Source organism: Ornithorhynchus anatinus, chromosome 1, assembly GCF_004115215.2.
Source record: "Ornithorhynchus anatinus isolate Pmale09 chromosome 1, mOrnAna1.pri.v4, whole genome shotgun sequence".
NCBI lineage: Eukaryota > Metazoa > Chordata > Mammalia > Monotremata > Ornithorhynchidae > Ornithorhynchus > Ornithorhynchus anatinus.
Window position 1 is genome coordinate 46,974,687 of NC_041728.1, and position 15,749 is coordinate 46,990,435.

Consider the following 15,749-nt stretch of genomic DNA (forward strand, 5'->3'; position numbering starts at 1 on the left):
TAAGAGCTTAACAAATACCAACATTATTATTATTATTAACACCCCCATATGACCCTTGGTAACCAGAAACGTTTGTTTATATGGTTAGTATTTATCCAGCTAATAAATGTGCAACCATATTCCATATGAGATAAAAGGAAAGCAATGTCTAAAGAGAACCTATGATCAGTAGATATATCTGCAGCCCAAAGCTGACTATTCAGGCTTACTTGGTGAAATTATGAGCAACAGCAGACTCCCTGGATAAGCCCCGTGGTAGTCAGATAAATAAACAAGATAAACCTTTTAGTTCAATCAAAGTGATGGCAATAGACTTAAACTAAATAAAGAAGAAGGCCAAGCAGTAAATGACTTGATGTAAACTCAATACTGTGAAATAGGATTTAAGGAGAGATGAATTAGAAAACATCTTATGCATTTGGAAAATGCCTCTTTCAATTCAAGATCTTTTGCCCATAGCCTTGGTTCTTTTGAAGCTTGCTTCCTGCTCTCATCTACATGTCTTCTTTTTTTCCTTCCCGAAACACCTTATTTTGTGCCTCTCCCACTGCTTAGCTACTGTGTAGACTAAAAACTTTTCCTAGTTAATGGAAGTGGTAGGAGTTGCAAGAGGTTTTTTTTTTTTCCCATTATTCTTTGTTTCCTTATCAGTTCTCGAATATCCATAAGTGCCTTCTGCTTATCTTAAAAGCACAGGAACTAGCTAGTACTTCTCATTTGCAAGCACAAACACTAACAGATACTTGTCAAAGCATTTCAATCTGAAACAGAAAGTCTAAAAAGAGTAAGGGAGGCAATTTCGAACTCTGAAAATTAAATCCTTCTAAGAGAACTCCTGAGGAAAAAAAAATATTAAATACAATGCTTTGCAGAATTTTCAATTCAATCAATTGATTACATGAGAAACAGAGGATGCTTTTCCAGTTTAATACTATTAAAAAAAATCTCTCCTGATGTTTAAATGGACTGAAGCAGAATCTTCTAAAATTATGGGTAGAGAATATTGGCAATTTACACAAACTTTATTAAACAAAGACTAAACACACTTATAGCTTCAAGTCTAGTGTGGTCTGGGAATTTTGGGAGAGAGAAAGTGGGTGCTAGCAGGATAAAAGTTTTAGTTTGTGTGTGGTTGTGTGTATGTCTATAGGTTTATGTGGAGATGTGTTTAGATGTAGGGGCAAGTGTATATGTGTCTGAGTATATGTTTCTCTCTTCTCTTTCCCTTCCACCCTCCTACTCTCTGTCTCTACCTTTTTCTTGTATCCTTCCTTGTTTCCACTTCTCTTTCTGTCTTATTCTTTACCTTTGGCTTCCAATTCTAATCCTCCTTGGCCTCATAGGTATCTTCCACACTGTGGACCACCTCCTTCTCCTCCAAAACACTGTCTCAACTTGGCTTCATGAGACTGTCCTCTCCTGGTTCATTCATTCATTCATTCAATCATATTTATTGAGTGCCTACTTTGTGTAAAGCACTGTTCTCCACCTAATTTCTGGATGCTCCTCAGTCCCTTTTGCCGGCTCCTCCTTTTCCTTTCAACCCCAAGGAGTCCCTCAGTACTCATTTCTGTGTCCCCTTCTATCCTCCACTCACTTTGGAGAATTCAGACACTCCCATAACTTGGACTACCATTTCTACATAGATAATTCCTAAATTTATCTTGCCAGCCCCAAATTTTATGCTTCTCTACAGTGTCAAATTCCCTCCTGTTTGTGTTCTTGTATTAGAGAAGCAGCATGGCTCAGTGGAAAGAGTATGGGCATAGAAGTCAGAGGTCATGGGTTCTAATGCCAGCTCCACCACCTGTCAGCTGTGTGACTTTGGGCAAGTCACTTAACTTCTTGGTGCCTCATTTACCTCACTCTCATGCTATGAAGGCCAGGGACTGTGTCCAACCCAATTTGCTTGTCTCCACCCCAGTGCTTAGTACAGTGCCTGGCACATAGTTAAGCATTTAATAAAAATACCACAGTTATTAACCCCATAGTACTTATGTATATACCCTAAACTCTGCCATTTCTCCCATCTGCAATTTATTCCTTGAAGGTAGGAATCAAGTCTATCAACTCTTTTGTAGTGTACTCTCCCAAATCTAAACACAGCACACTGCACTCATTCAATAAATGCCATTGTCTGATTGATTGGTCTTGCCCTCTGGAAACTCCATCTCCTGAGGGCTATGTGCTCTGTCCAACTTTGGGTTCTGGACAATATCTTTTTTTTCAAGAAACAGAACCACAAGGAATAACAGTTCCTACAAACAACAGCTCCGGCTGTAAATCCAAAGACATCCTTTTAGGTGCAAGGCCGCAAAGAACCACTGTTCACATAGAGAGGCTTTTTCAGGCACTGTCATTACAGGTTTTATCCGTCAGCTCTGCCTAATGAATATATAATTGATTTCCCTTAATTTCACCACAATTTTTATTGGATGGCAAGGACAGCATGTGAGTGAGTTATTATCATCATTATTATGCTTATTATAAACAGAATTATTTTTCTTAATTGCATATCTTTCAGAGTTACATTTTGATGATGTTTTCCACAGTGGTTCCTCAATAAATAATGGTATTAATAATGATAATAATGATGGTATTTGTTATGCACTTACTATGTGTCAAGCACTGTTCTAAGTGCTGGGATAGGTACAAGGTAATCAGGTTGTCCCACGTGGGGCTCATAGTCTTCATCCCCATTTTACAGATGAGGTAACAGGCACAGAGTAGGTAAGTGATTTGCCCAAAGTCACATAGCTGAAAGGTGGCAGAGGCAGGATTGGAACACATGACCTCTGACCCCTAAGCCCGTGTCTTTCCACTAAACCACACTGCTTCTAAATATATAAATATCAGTGACTAACATGAAAACTCATTTTGAGATCCTCAAACTTTAAAAACACAAAATGATAAATAATAATTAGTTAATCCATATTTAAAAAGAGTCACATATGAACAAATTACCAAATATTCTTTCTCAAGATGCCTGCTTTAAAGTCAGGGATAAAGGAAGCTTTTGTTAACTCTTCCTACTTATCGGCATTTGGATCTTTAGAAACAATAGACACATTTGCCTCACACAAACTGGAACAAATCCATTATTTCTAATACTAAAGTGGGCAGCCTATAAAAACATTGGGGTAGTAATGAAAGCACAGTGATAATTATGAAGGATTATGTAAGAATATCCAAACATATACAACAGTCTCTCATAGTACCAGACGGCATTAGACATGCAGACCGAATGCTTCATTTATATGGAGAGGGGAGCCAGGGTCTTGAAAAACAACACCTCTTCCAATTAAAGATGCAATTTTTCCCAGGAGGTTGACCAAACCTCTTCCTCTTCTCCCCCTCCCCATTTTGTCACTGCAGTACTAGGAATTGTTGTGCTCTCATCCAGAATTGTTCTTCTCCACCCTATTTATCTCTGCTACTGTTCCATCGAATCCTTCCAACACCCTGGCCAAAAGGGAGGTCCCAAATGGGTTCCTCTTTAGATAATAATAATAATAATAATAATAATGGCATTTTTTAAGTGCTTATTATGTGTCAGGCACTGGACTAAGCACTGGGGTGGATACAAGCAAGTTGGGTTGGACACAGTCTCTGTCCCATGTGGGCTCACAATCTCAATCCCCATTTTACAGATGGGAACTGTAAAATGAACTGAGGCCAAGATAAGTGAAGTGACTTGCCCAAGGTCACATAGCAGACATGTAGTGGAGCTGGAATTAGAACTCATGATTTTCTGACTCCCAGACTCATGCTAGATAATTGGGGAGCTGACCAGAACCTTGAAATTCACGACTGCTCTATCCATTCAAGGAAGTTTAGATACCATAAGCAATGTGATCATCAAAAGTATCCTGTCTTTACAAAGCTTGATGAGTATCATAAACTCTAATAGTGTTACACTAATGCATCAGGGAGAGAGGAGAATGCCTCGTTCCTGTTCATGTGAAATGAAGAATAGCAGGAATGTGCTAACTGAGGGTGACCTTTCTGATCCATTGCATTCCTTTTACATTCAGACTCTTGATTAAACTGTGGTTCACCTTCAATCTTAGGAACATCTCTACTGAATGTGCTTGTGAAAATGCAATTTGATTTTAATTTAAAGTAAAAAAAATCATGCTTCCTAGACTCACAAACACCAAAGTCTTTATTAATCTAGGGAAATAGCTTGGGCGATGACATGAGAAGCTTGGAATAATTTACATTTCAATACATTAATAAGAATTGTGCGATTTGGTGAACTCTGAGTCACCTATGATCTTCAACATGTACCCTCTAGGCACATTCATACCTCACCCCCACAGAGATCAAGTCTAACAATTCAAACATATTGAACTCTCTTAAGCACCTAGTGCAATGCTCTGCACATGAGGCACTCAGTAGATATCAGTGGATGACTGATTGATAGGAATTAGCCAGAAAGAGGAGACAATTTATGTACAGGAAGGCAGAAGCTTAGGAAATAAGAGAGCAGGGATTGAGAGTGTAGCACATCAAGCAGTGTCATTTATTGAGCACTTACTGTGTGCAGAGTACTGTACTAAGCACTAAGGAGAATATAGTACGACAGAGTTAGTAGATATGTTCCCTGCCCACAGAATAGAGGCAAACAACCTGTGGAGGAAGAAGATTTAGAAAGTAAGAAAAAATGGAAACTCAGGCTTGAAGGTCCAGTTTTGTTTGTAGGTAGCTGGGACATCTTAGAATCCTGGAACTCTAATCAAAGAGAACTGTCAGAACATTCAGTGGGCCTCATGTCTGAGACACCCTGGGTCAACTCAGAGAACAACTTTTGTGCACAAGACTCTTTACTGGAGTTTCAGACTAGTCCAATTAAAAATCAAATCAGAATGGAGAAATCAATCTTATCCAGACCCATTACTTCCAGTAAAAAAACAAAACAAAACAAAAAAGCCAGCAGTCAGGAATCACAGTTTCCATTCAGGTATAGTAACTTAATCGACTGACCAAACTGGTGATTTGCTCATGGCCCATCCATTTTGGAAGAACCCAGAAGTTCAAGGACAGAATAGCACAAAGTTTTATAGCTTCTTCCCTGGAGGATAAGGTCAGGTTGTCCCACGTGAGGCTCACAGCTAATCCCCATTTTACAGATGAGGTAACTGAGGCACAGAGAAGTTAAGTGACTTGCCCATAGTCACACAGATGCCAAGTGGCAGAGCCGGGATTCAAACCCATGACCTCTGAAAGCAGCGTGGCTCAGTGGAAAGAGCCCTTTGGAGGCCACGGATCCTGTCTGCATCTTCCCTGAATACTCTTTTCGGTAGAACCTCATGAAGTCTTTTGCACTCAGAACTGCGAAATACTACTATTACTACTATTACAACGACTACTACTGCTATTACTACTACTATTACTTACTACTGCTACTAAAACTACTAATAATAATTATGGTACTTGTTAAGTGCCCATTGTGTGTCAAATACTATTGTCAGCACTGGGAAAGATTCATTCATTCACTCGTGTATTTAGTGATGCTTACTGTTGTGCCGAGAACTGTACTAAACACTTGGGAGAGTACAATACAACAATAAACAGACACATTCCATGCCCACAAGTTAATCAGGTTGGATACAATTCCTGTTCCAGATGGGGCTCACACTCTTAATCCCCATTTTACAGATGAAGTAACTGAAGTCCAGATAAATTAAATGACTTGCCCAAGGTCACAGAGCAGAAATGTGTTGGGGCCACAATTAGAATCCTGGTCCTTCTGACTCTCAGGCCTGTTCTCTAATAATGTTACTATTCCTTACTAGGATGGTAAGGATTTTTTTATAAGAGAAATATAATGTTTGGAGAATAATGATAGTGAAATATGAGTAGCTATTTAGCAGTTTCAGAATGAAACAGCTTTTATTTCTCACTCAGTGTCAGTTAATTTCTGGCACATTAGCTTGTCCCGTTGAAAGATGTTTCTGACAGCCCTTCATGGGCATGAGGGAAAGGTAACTCTTGCCTAGCTACATAGCTATACTGTAATAGAATTTCATACTTCATAAATCATGATCTCAAACCCCAACTATTTTAATTGCTCCATTAAGTAATTAAGTCTGATTTGAGGAATAAGGCACACCTCATCCTGGAACCATCCAGAAGCAGCTTGACCATTTGTATTATTATTATGATGATGATCATCATCATCAAGTATTCCTATTATTATTATTATTATTTTTGTTAAGCACTTACTATGTGTCAAGCACTGCTCTAAGCGCTGGGGTAGATACAAGTTAATCAGGCACACACATTCCCTGTCCCACATGGGGCTCATAGTCTAAGTAGCTTAATAAAAAGCTAAGGTAGAGGGCTACTTCCTTCTCAAGACTAGGTGTTAATGCACATTTTGATACATTTCAAATTGTTCGTAGAATGAACTAAATCAGACTGAGAGTAAACTTTAATATTACTCGTTTGTTCATATTATAGTTAGTCATCCCCATTCAAGCCGAGGACAGTAACACTAACGGCAACATTTCTCTGGTTAAGCCTGTGCTCACAGGAAGATCTGTAAAACGTCTGTCAGAATCAGGGCATTTTTGCTTATGATGCCATTAGACCTTTTCACTTTCTATAGAAATCCTTCCATTTGGCTCACCCCCAAATGTCCTGTACTTGAACTCTTACTATGAGCTTATTTCATCATATCGCAAGAAGATTGAGGTGATCTAAAAACAGTAAGCAGAAAACTGCTTCAAAGAATACACTACTTACTGACATTTGCCAATTATGTTTTTTCCTGAGGTATGTAGAAGTGTTTTTATTTTGCACTGTGTTCTGATTATATTTAGTAGAATCAGAAGTTTAATCCCTCCATTGCTGTGGTGCCTTGAGGCTCTTGGACCAGTATTTCCACTGACCTGATCTGGCCCCTGTGAGTTTTGAGATCTTTAGCTGTTGCCTCTTGGGCCTGGAACACTAGGATATTCTTGGGTTACTCAATCAATCAATCAGTCAGTGGTATTTATTAAATGCTTACTGTGTGCAGAACACTGTCCTATTCACTTGGGAGACTACAATACAATAGAGTTGGAAGACACCACCCCTGACCTCAAGGAGCGTATAGAGTACTAAAATCCAGAAAAAATGGTATGATTAATAATTACTGTATTTACTTTGTCCTTACTAGTATTGAAGCACTTTGCTTAGCACTTCTTACATATCTCAGCTGTTAAAAATGAGACAAGCTCTTTCCACTTTGAGTAACTTGGAATCCAAGCCAGATATCTCACCTAAACAGGTCTCTCAGGACAATAAAAGTGAGAGTAATAATATTTTTTATTATCATTATATTATTAATGATAATAAGAATAAAATATTTAAAGGCTTAATATTAGTGTGCCAAGCACTTTATAAGTGATGGGGTAGATGCAAGATAATCAGGTTGGACACAGTCCCTGTCCTACATGGGATTCACAGTCTAAGAGAGAGTAAGATTTAATCCTCATTTTACAGATGAGGAAACTGAGACTCAAATAATTGAAATGACTTGCCCAATGTCATAAAAGCCTGGATTTTTCATTAAAAAAAATAGTTTTTTGGTCGGAAATGCCCAAGAATTTTTGACTATTAAGCTTGTGCATGCATATTACATTACCTTTTCTAATCTTTTTGTGAATTGTTTGTTTGTGTCCCTTCCCCCACACCTGGGCCCCATCCTTGGAGTGTAACCTTCTTGTGGACAGATAATGCATCATTTCTTTATTCTGTACTTTTCAAAGTAACAGTGTGCATGCCAAGTGGGTGCTCAGTAAATGTTGCCCCAAATATTACCCCTCCTTCTCTTTTTTAAAAAAATTTGTTCAGTTTACTATATGGCAGGCACTGTAAAAAGCATTGGGTTAGATACAGGCTAATCAGGTTGGACACAGTCCATGTCCCATGAGGAGCTTTCAGTCTTAATCTCCATTTTACAGATGAGATAACTGAGGCCCAGAGAAGTTAAGTGACTTGCCCAAGGTCACAAAGCAGACAATTAGAGGAGCTGGGACTAGAACCCAGGTACTTCTGACTCCAAGGCCTATGAGCAACCCAGCACATGCAGAAGTAGGTGGGGCTTGCATATGCATCCTTTGAGTCAGCTATTCATTTTATTACCCCAGCTCTTACTGTGGGTAGACCTTTAAGGGTCTTTCTCTTGGCTGCCACCATGATTATCAAAGACCTCTCACCTGCCTCTAATAGTATTTCACATGCAGTTTTATCATTTTCTGACTGTTCTGCAGAACTGAATTACTATCCCAACTTCATTAAGGTGTAATCATTTCCTGAAGTGTTATCTTTTGTGACCATAGTCCTCCTGAGGTTGAATGCCTGGTGGAGAGAAAAAGGTGGATTCTATCTTGATTATCCCATGTGCTGGTGACTGATCTCTAAATATTGGCACCTGGTCAGACTTCTTGTAGTTCCTGGTGGGTTGAGAACTTTGGAAGCTCTCTTAGAGTTAAGAAGGACTCTTTTGCCAACAGAGATGGCTATCACAGAAGGTCTAGTAAAATGCCTTGAAGTGAAGATTGATTCAGAGCATAACAGTAGATGCTGAAATACATAAAGTGCCAGGATTAGTGGAAAGGAGAAGTGCTATCATAACAGAGGGCAAAGAAAAGCTGGAAGTGGTGACCCAAGAGGTAAGTAAATTTTAGCATCTGCTACCTTTCAAAAGAATATGGATGGGTAAAGAGTTTCAAGTTCAATTTAAGTAGAGATCTGTAAATTGGAGATATTGGAGGAAAAATCACAAGAAACAAGACTGTAGAGTAATTTGAAGGGAAAATTGTTAATCGGAACAGCACAGACTGCCTTCCCTTGTAAAGCTAGTGTATTTAGGAAATTTAATACATGTTTTATGTGAGAAAGGTCTTCATTTTAGGTCTAATGACTGAGTTTAAGTATGGTTTGGCTTTGTTTCAGGTGATTCAGTTTCTATGAACAGTGCATTTTAGCAGGACACATGGGGGTGTTTTAATCACTTTCCCCATGATATAGCCATTTTTTTTGGCATGAATGACTAGTTTAATGGCATACAGGCATTTATTCTTTCAATAGTATTTATTGAGTGCTTACTATGTGCAGAGCACTGTACTAAGCACTTGGAATGTGCAATTCGGCAACAGATAGAGGCAATCCCTGTCCAATGACGAGCTAACAGTCTAATGGGGGGAGGCAGACAAAAACAACAGTCACAATATATAGAATCAAGGGGATGTACACCTCATTAACAAAATAAATAGGGTAATAAAAATATATACAAATGAGCACAGTGCTGAAGGAAGGGGAAGGGAGAGGGGGAGGAGCAGAGAGAAAGGGGGTTTAGCTGAGGGGAGGTGAAAGGGGGAAGGGAGAGGGAGCAGAGGATGGAGGGGGAGTAGAGGGAGCAGAGGAAAAAGGGGTAGCTCAGTCTGGGAAGGCCTTTTGGAGAAGGTGAACTCTCAGTAGGGCTTTGAAGAGGGGAAGAGAGTTAGTTTGGTGGAGGTGAGGAGGGAGACCATTCCAGGATAGCGGTAGGATGTAGGTCAGAGGTCGACGGCAGGATAGGCATGAACTAGGGACAGTGAGTGGGTCAGCGGCAGAGGAGCAGACCATGCGGGGTGGGCAGTAGAAAGAGAGAAGGGAGGTGAGGTAGGAGGGGGCAAGGGATGGAGAGCCTTGAAGCCAAAGGCTCAGATTTTAGTTCAGTTGCTTATAGTTTTAGAATTACAAGTCAGCTATTTCTTTTTGAGATTGATCTCATAAGTGGGGAAATATATTTCACTGATCTTCATAAGAGATGTATCCCAGTTGTTTGTATTCACTATTTTGACAAACATCTGCCTTTATCTCTACCCTTTGTCAGTAATCTATTCTACTTTACTATCAGGCACAGATTGCCAACCATGTTGAATTTAATGTGCTGGTTTTATGGCCTTTTAAGGAGACAGATATCTTTGGGAATTGATATATCATTTTCAATAGAATTTGAATCTAAATAACATTTCAAGTTGTCCACTCATGTCTTGATAGGGATAAGTAGTTGAGTAAGAATAGCTGTAATAGAATTTTAGTCCAGTAGGTGTTCTGACTTAGGAGTTCCTGCAAGGAATGAGGAAGGCTACCTCTACAGTAGTATTATTCCTTGACATCTGTGAGACTACATCTGAACTTTTTAGGGTGATTTTATCAACTGAACAGATGCTTGACCAAAGTCATTTCTAAATCTGGTTTAATTATCTTTTCCTCTTTTTTTACTTATGATAAAAGCACACTTGAGAGGCTATCATTCTATTAACATATTTCATTAAGATTTAGCACAACCAGCTGAAACCACCTGTCAGAGCCCATCTGAGGAAACAGGGAAAGAGCATGTAACTGGAAAGAGGTTTATCAGCATAGTTAGCATATAAATCTATGGAAATCTCCATTTGTTTCATTAAATCCTTGTCTGGTCAAATCCTTTTGAATCTAAAATTCTCTAATTCCAAGTACTAAAATGATGGCAGGAAACAGCTGCTGTCTAGTCCCAAGACAATTTGTGCTCTTTCATGCAATTACAGGCAGTTTTATAGGAATATTCTAAGGGCTTACTTACAATTATAGCTTGTTATTTTATAGCATTCATCTTTTTTTCCATAATTTGTTCCTCCAGGCCTGAAGGCACTTGGAGAATTTACCATGCAAAGACATTGAGTTTTAAAACAAAATACAAACCCCAAACAAAAAACTGGTTACAACCATCACTCATAGTTTTAATATATAACAAAATCCATGCTAATAGACTTAATTTATTTGCTCAACATTTTCTTTGAGAAATGAACATCTCTGAGGTTAAGCATATATCAAACTGGGCTTTATCCTATCCATGAATTTGGAAGGAGGATACTGTTTTGATATCTAGAACATAACTTGAATTGCTGTATCTAATAAACACACCTTCAGAGCATGAGAAATATCCCCACAGCAATAGTAAGAAGAGTCCTCCGTAGAGCTTCTTTGGTTCAAGGAGCGAGCTTTGGCAATGTTTCATTTCTGTTATTTCCTCTCATAATTATCCCCTGCCCTGACCTAGGTGAGTCCCCAGAAGCCCACTCTGAGCTGCTACAATAGACCCACCATGGATGATGAATTGTCAGTCACCAAAGATGGAAAAGCCACTGAACAATTGTGTTGCAGCATGGCTTAATGGGTAGAACATGGTTCTGGGAGCCAGAAGCCACATGTCTGCTGTGTGACCTTAGGTAAATCATTTAACTACTCTGGGCCTCAGTTACCTCATTTGTAAAATGGTGATTAAAACTGTGAGCCCCCTATGGGACAGGTACTGTGTCCAACCTGAGTAACTTGCGTCTACCTCAGCTCATAGAACAAAGCTTGGCACATAGTAAGCACTTAATAAGTATCATAATTTTATTATTATTATCAATCAGTGGTATTGAGCACTTACTCTGTGCCGAGCAGTGTATTAACCACTTGGGAGAGTACAATACAACAGAGTTGGTAGATACATTCTGTGCCTACTAGGAGCTTGGAAAGATTAAAACGTTAAAGATCAAAAGGGATGCCCTGTGGATTAGGGCATTAAAAAAATCATAACCATTTGAGGCATAGAATAACAGAAAATAGGATGAGAAAACTTTCGGTGCTTCATTAAGCCTAGTAATTTCCCTTTTGGGCTAAATTTTTAAATAACTCATGGAAAGGAGTCTCACTGGAGAATCTAATATGGTGATTTTTAGATGGAGATATTGAAGAATCCTTTTTAATCATACCCACATAGGAAGACAATGACATACTATAATTTTTAAGGGGTGTTTTCAATGTGAATTCTGCTTATGAGGAGTTCTCAAGTCAACAACTATATTTGAAAAGCACTTTTTTCATTCAATCACATTTATTGAGTACTTAGTTTATTAAGAGGACTGAACTAAGCACTTGGGAACATAAAATATGACAGACACATTCCCTGCCCACATCAAGCTTACAGTCTTTAATAAGTACTTGGGAGAGTACAAGAGAACAACATAACAGGCACATTCCCTTCCCAAAATGAGCTTAGAGAATGTATTAAGTTGTCCTAAGTGTTTGGGAGAGCACCATGTAGGGTAGGTGCATTTCCTCGTTTTCTTCTCTCTTGTCTGACAGCTTGGCAGTTTCACTTTTGTCAGCATCATACAGGATTAATCAATTAACACTGGGGTGTGTGTGGAATTGGGTTTGGTACTATATTTGGAAAAATAGGTACTGAAACCAGAGGAGATAATTATTTTCCTGGCGGTAGAGGGGGAGAGGGGAAGAGAGAGTTTTTGTTTATGGTATTTAAGTATCCTTTGGGGTAACTAAAATTTTAATGAGGATAAATACAGTTCCTGTCCCACATGGGGCTCACAATTGAAGAAGGAGGGAGAGCATGTATAGAATCCCCATGTTGGAGTTGAGGAAACTGAGGCACAGAGAAGTGATTTGTCCAAGGTTACCCAGCAATTCAGTAATGAACCTGGAATTAGAATCCAGGTCTTCTGGCTCCCAGTGCTTTGCTTTATAAACTAGGTTATGCTGCTTCCCTGCTATCTGAATGACTTTCTTTGAAGGTCAAAGTACTAAATATTTTTCAGAATTATAATCCAGTAGCCATATATATTTGGTTAATGAATTCACAAATAATTGAGGACACTTGTCCTACAAAAATTTAAGTTACTTTTACGATTAAAAAAAAGTCTTACCTACATTATTTCCCTGTAGCAGAAATCAGAATACTATTGCAAAAACCCAGATCTGTTGACTGATTAATACCTGTACATTTTTTTTTCATTAATGTAATCTCCAGCACTGAGAACAGTGCTTGGTATACAGTAAACACTTAACAAATACCATTATTATTATTAATATTTAAATCCATTATTTCAAGAACTGTGCTGGACTAGGAAACTCATTCCTCCTTCCTAGTCATTGCTATTTGTTCCTTCATAAAACAATAGGGAAATATGACAGTCTATAAATTTAGACCCTAGAGATTCCAGAACTCTAAAATGTTCAGATTGGATGGCTATGAAATGGATTATATTTACTAAGAATAGGTAATAAGCATCACAGTACATGGTCCAGGAAGCAAAGAATCAATGTCAGAATAATTGCAGATTCATAAGAATCTATGTAAGATGCATAATTGAGATTTCCTAAAATAATGATGGTACTTATTAAACACAATATGTCTTGTGCTCTGCTAAATACTGGCTCAGATGCAACATAATCACAGTAGACACAGTCCATGATATGGGGTTCACAGTCTAAGTGGGTAGGAGAAGACAGAAATGAGGCTAAGTGATTTGCCCAAGATCACACAGCAGGTGCAATATTTTCCCACTCCTCAAGAACCTCCAATGGTTGCCGATCACTTCTGCATCAAACAGAAGCTTCTTATTATCAGCTTTAAAACATTCATTCACTTCTACCTCATCTTGCTATTCTTCTACTAAAACCCAGCCCACCCACTTCACTCCTCCAATATTAACCTTCTCACTGTACCTCAATTTCATCTCTCTCACCCAGATCTCTTGCCTATGTCCTGTTTCTGGCCTGGAACTCCCTCCCTCTTCATTTCTGACAGATGGCTCTTCCCACCTTCAAAGCCTTATCCAAGGCTCATCTCCTCCAAGAGGCCTTTTCTAAGACCTCATTTTGCTTTCTTCCAAGCCCTTCTGCATTGCCCTGACTCGTTCCCTTTATTCACCCCCCCCCCCGACCCACGGGACTTATATACATAACAGTTATTTGTTAATTTATATTAATGTCTGTATGTCCCTCTAGATTGTAAGCTAACTATGGGCAAGGAATGTGTTAGTCTATTGTTGTTGTACTCCTCCAAGCACTTAGCACAGTGCCCTGCACATATTAAGTGCTCATATTGTAAGTTCTTCTGAGGCAAGGACTGTATCTTCTACTTTAATTTTTTGTTCCTAAGTACTTAGTAGTAGTGATCATATTATGTGCTTACTGTTTGTGGAGCACAGTACTGAGTGCTGGTAAGTGAATACATAGGTGGGAATTAGACAACAATCCTGTCCCTAGTGGGGACCCAGAGTGCTCTGCTCACATTTGTACCATTTCTGAGATCACCCTGGTAGGCAGGGAATTGGGAATCTTGCCATTCAGCTTTTCATTTTAGCATTTCTACCTAAGGGTTTCTGTTTTAACCTGCCTGGTTGTTATCATAAAGCTTCTGGAGCAGTTTTTACTTCATAGAAGCAACATATTTTACTGCTGCTTTCATTGTTGTTGAATTGGAGCCTTGTGATCTAATCCTGTCACCCTATTTATATTCCCATAGGATATTGGGTGATGTTAAGTTCGGCAACAGTTTTAGCTGATGTAGTGTGAATGTCCTTCACTTCCTGTTAATGATCCATTAAGAAATCATTGAAATTGCAATGCTTAATTTTTTAATTTCTTTTAATGGTATTTAACTACTTTGTATGTATCAGGCACTGTTCTAAACATTGGGGTAGATAAAGGTAACCAGGATGGACACAGTCTATGTCCTTCATGGGGCTCAGTCTTCATCCCTGATTTACAGGTGAGGTAACTGAGGCTCAGAGAAGTTAAATGACTTGCTCAAGGTCACACAATAGACAAGTGATGGAGGTGGGATTAGAACACAGGTCTTCCTGACACCCAGGCCTGTGGTCTTATGCACTATTCCATGCTGCTTCTCAGGTGCATCAGTGCTCTTGGTTTCACCTTGTTGAGATGGTTGAAGGTGGTTTTTTTTGTCATTATAAACTGATTGTTGGCATACGTGGTGAACAGCAGGAACCATTTTTGTTTTCCATTCCTTTCCTGAGAGGTCTAATTTGAGCCATGTCAAAAGACATATACTGAAATATCCCAAGATGATCAGCTATGAGTAAGTTAACCTTGATTAAACTGGGACAGTAGTAATAATAATGATGGTATTTATTAAGCACTTACTATGTGCCCAACACTGTTCTAAGCACTGGGGTAGATAGAAGGTTGTCCCACATGGGGCTCACTGTTTTAATCCCCATTTTAAAGATGAGGGAACTGAGGCACAGAGAAGTTAAGTGACTTGGCCAAACTCACATAGCTTTGTGCCTCAGCCTCTTCTTCTGTACAATGGGGATTCAAAATTTGTTCTCCCTCCTACTTCGACTGTGAGCCTCATGTGGGATAGAAACTGTCTGAAATGATTATGTGCATCTACCCCAACAGTTAGTAGAGTTCTTAGCATATAGTGAAGACTTAACAGATATCACTATTATTAATATATTATTTGTGGATTTAGAGCAATTATTCCCTTTGGGGAGGGTTGTATAATAAGAATCTAAATTTCAAAAGGTGGCCACTAGCCTTTTATTTTGAAGGGGCTGCTCTGTTACTAGAAGCGGTGTTGTTTTGGACCTTCTTTTAAGAGGATCCTCCTGAATGGTGAGGGTTAGAGCCCACAGAGTAAGAATTCAAACCTTGTCTGTGGGATCAATCTGCAAATATTTAAATTCTGCTAGACCAGAATTATTTAGTTTGAAATGCTGCAGATTATATAAAGGTACACTTAAAAATCAATACACAAATTAAGTAGAAATTATTTTGGAAAAATCTGCTGTTTTAGATAATCCCTGCCACCACTTCTCCCCTTCAATTTTCAAAACTCAATTTTTCACTTTTATTATTTCTAGCTAGTCATAAGCCTTTAATAAAACAATGCTTAACATGAAAAAAGAAAAAAA

At 38.8% G+C, this 15,749-nt stretch overlaps 1 protein-coding gene across 2 annotated transcripts in view; it reads left to right on the plus strand.

Moving 5' to 3' along the window:
- Positions 1-8,469: 8,469 nt before the first annotated feature.
- Positions 8,470-15,749, plus strand: part of LOC114815057 (galectin-7-like) — a 57,675-nt gene continuing 50,395 nt past the window's right edge. For both annotated transcript variants that reach the window (XR_005659976.1, XR_005659977.1), the window contains exon 1: positions 8,470-8,663. The gene's annotated coding sequence lies outside the window, so the exon portion shown is untranslated. The remainder of the gene's footprint in view (positions 8,664-15,749) is intronic.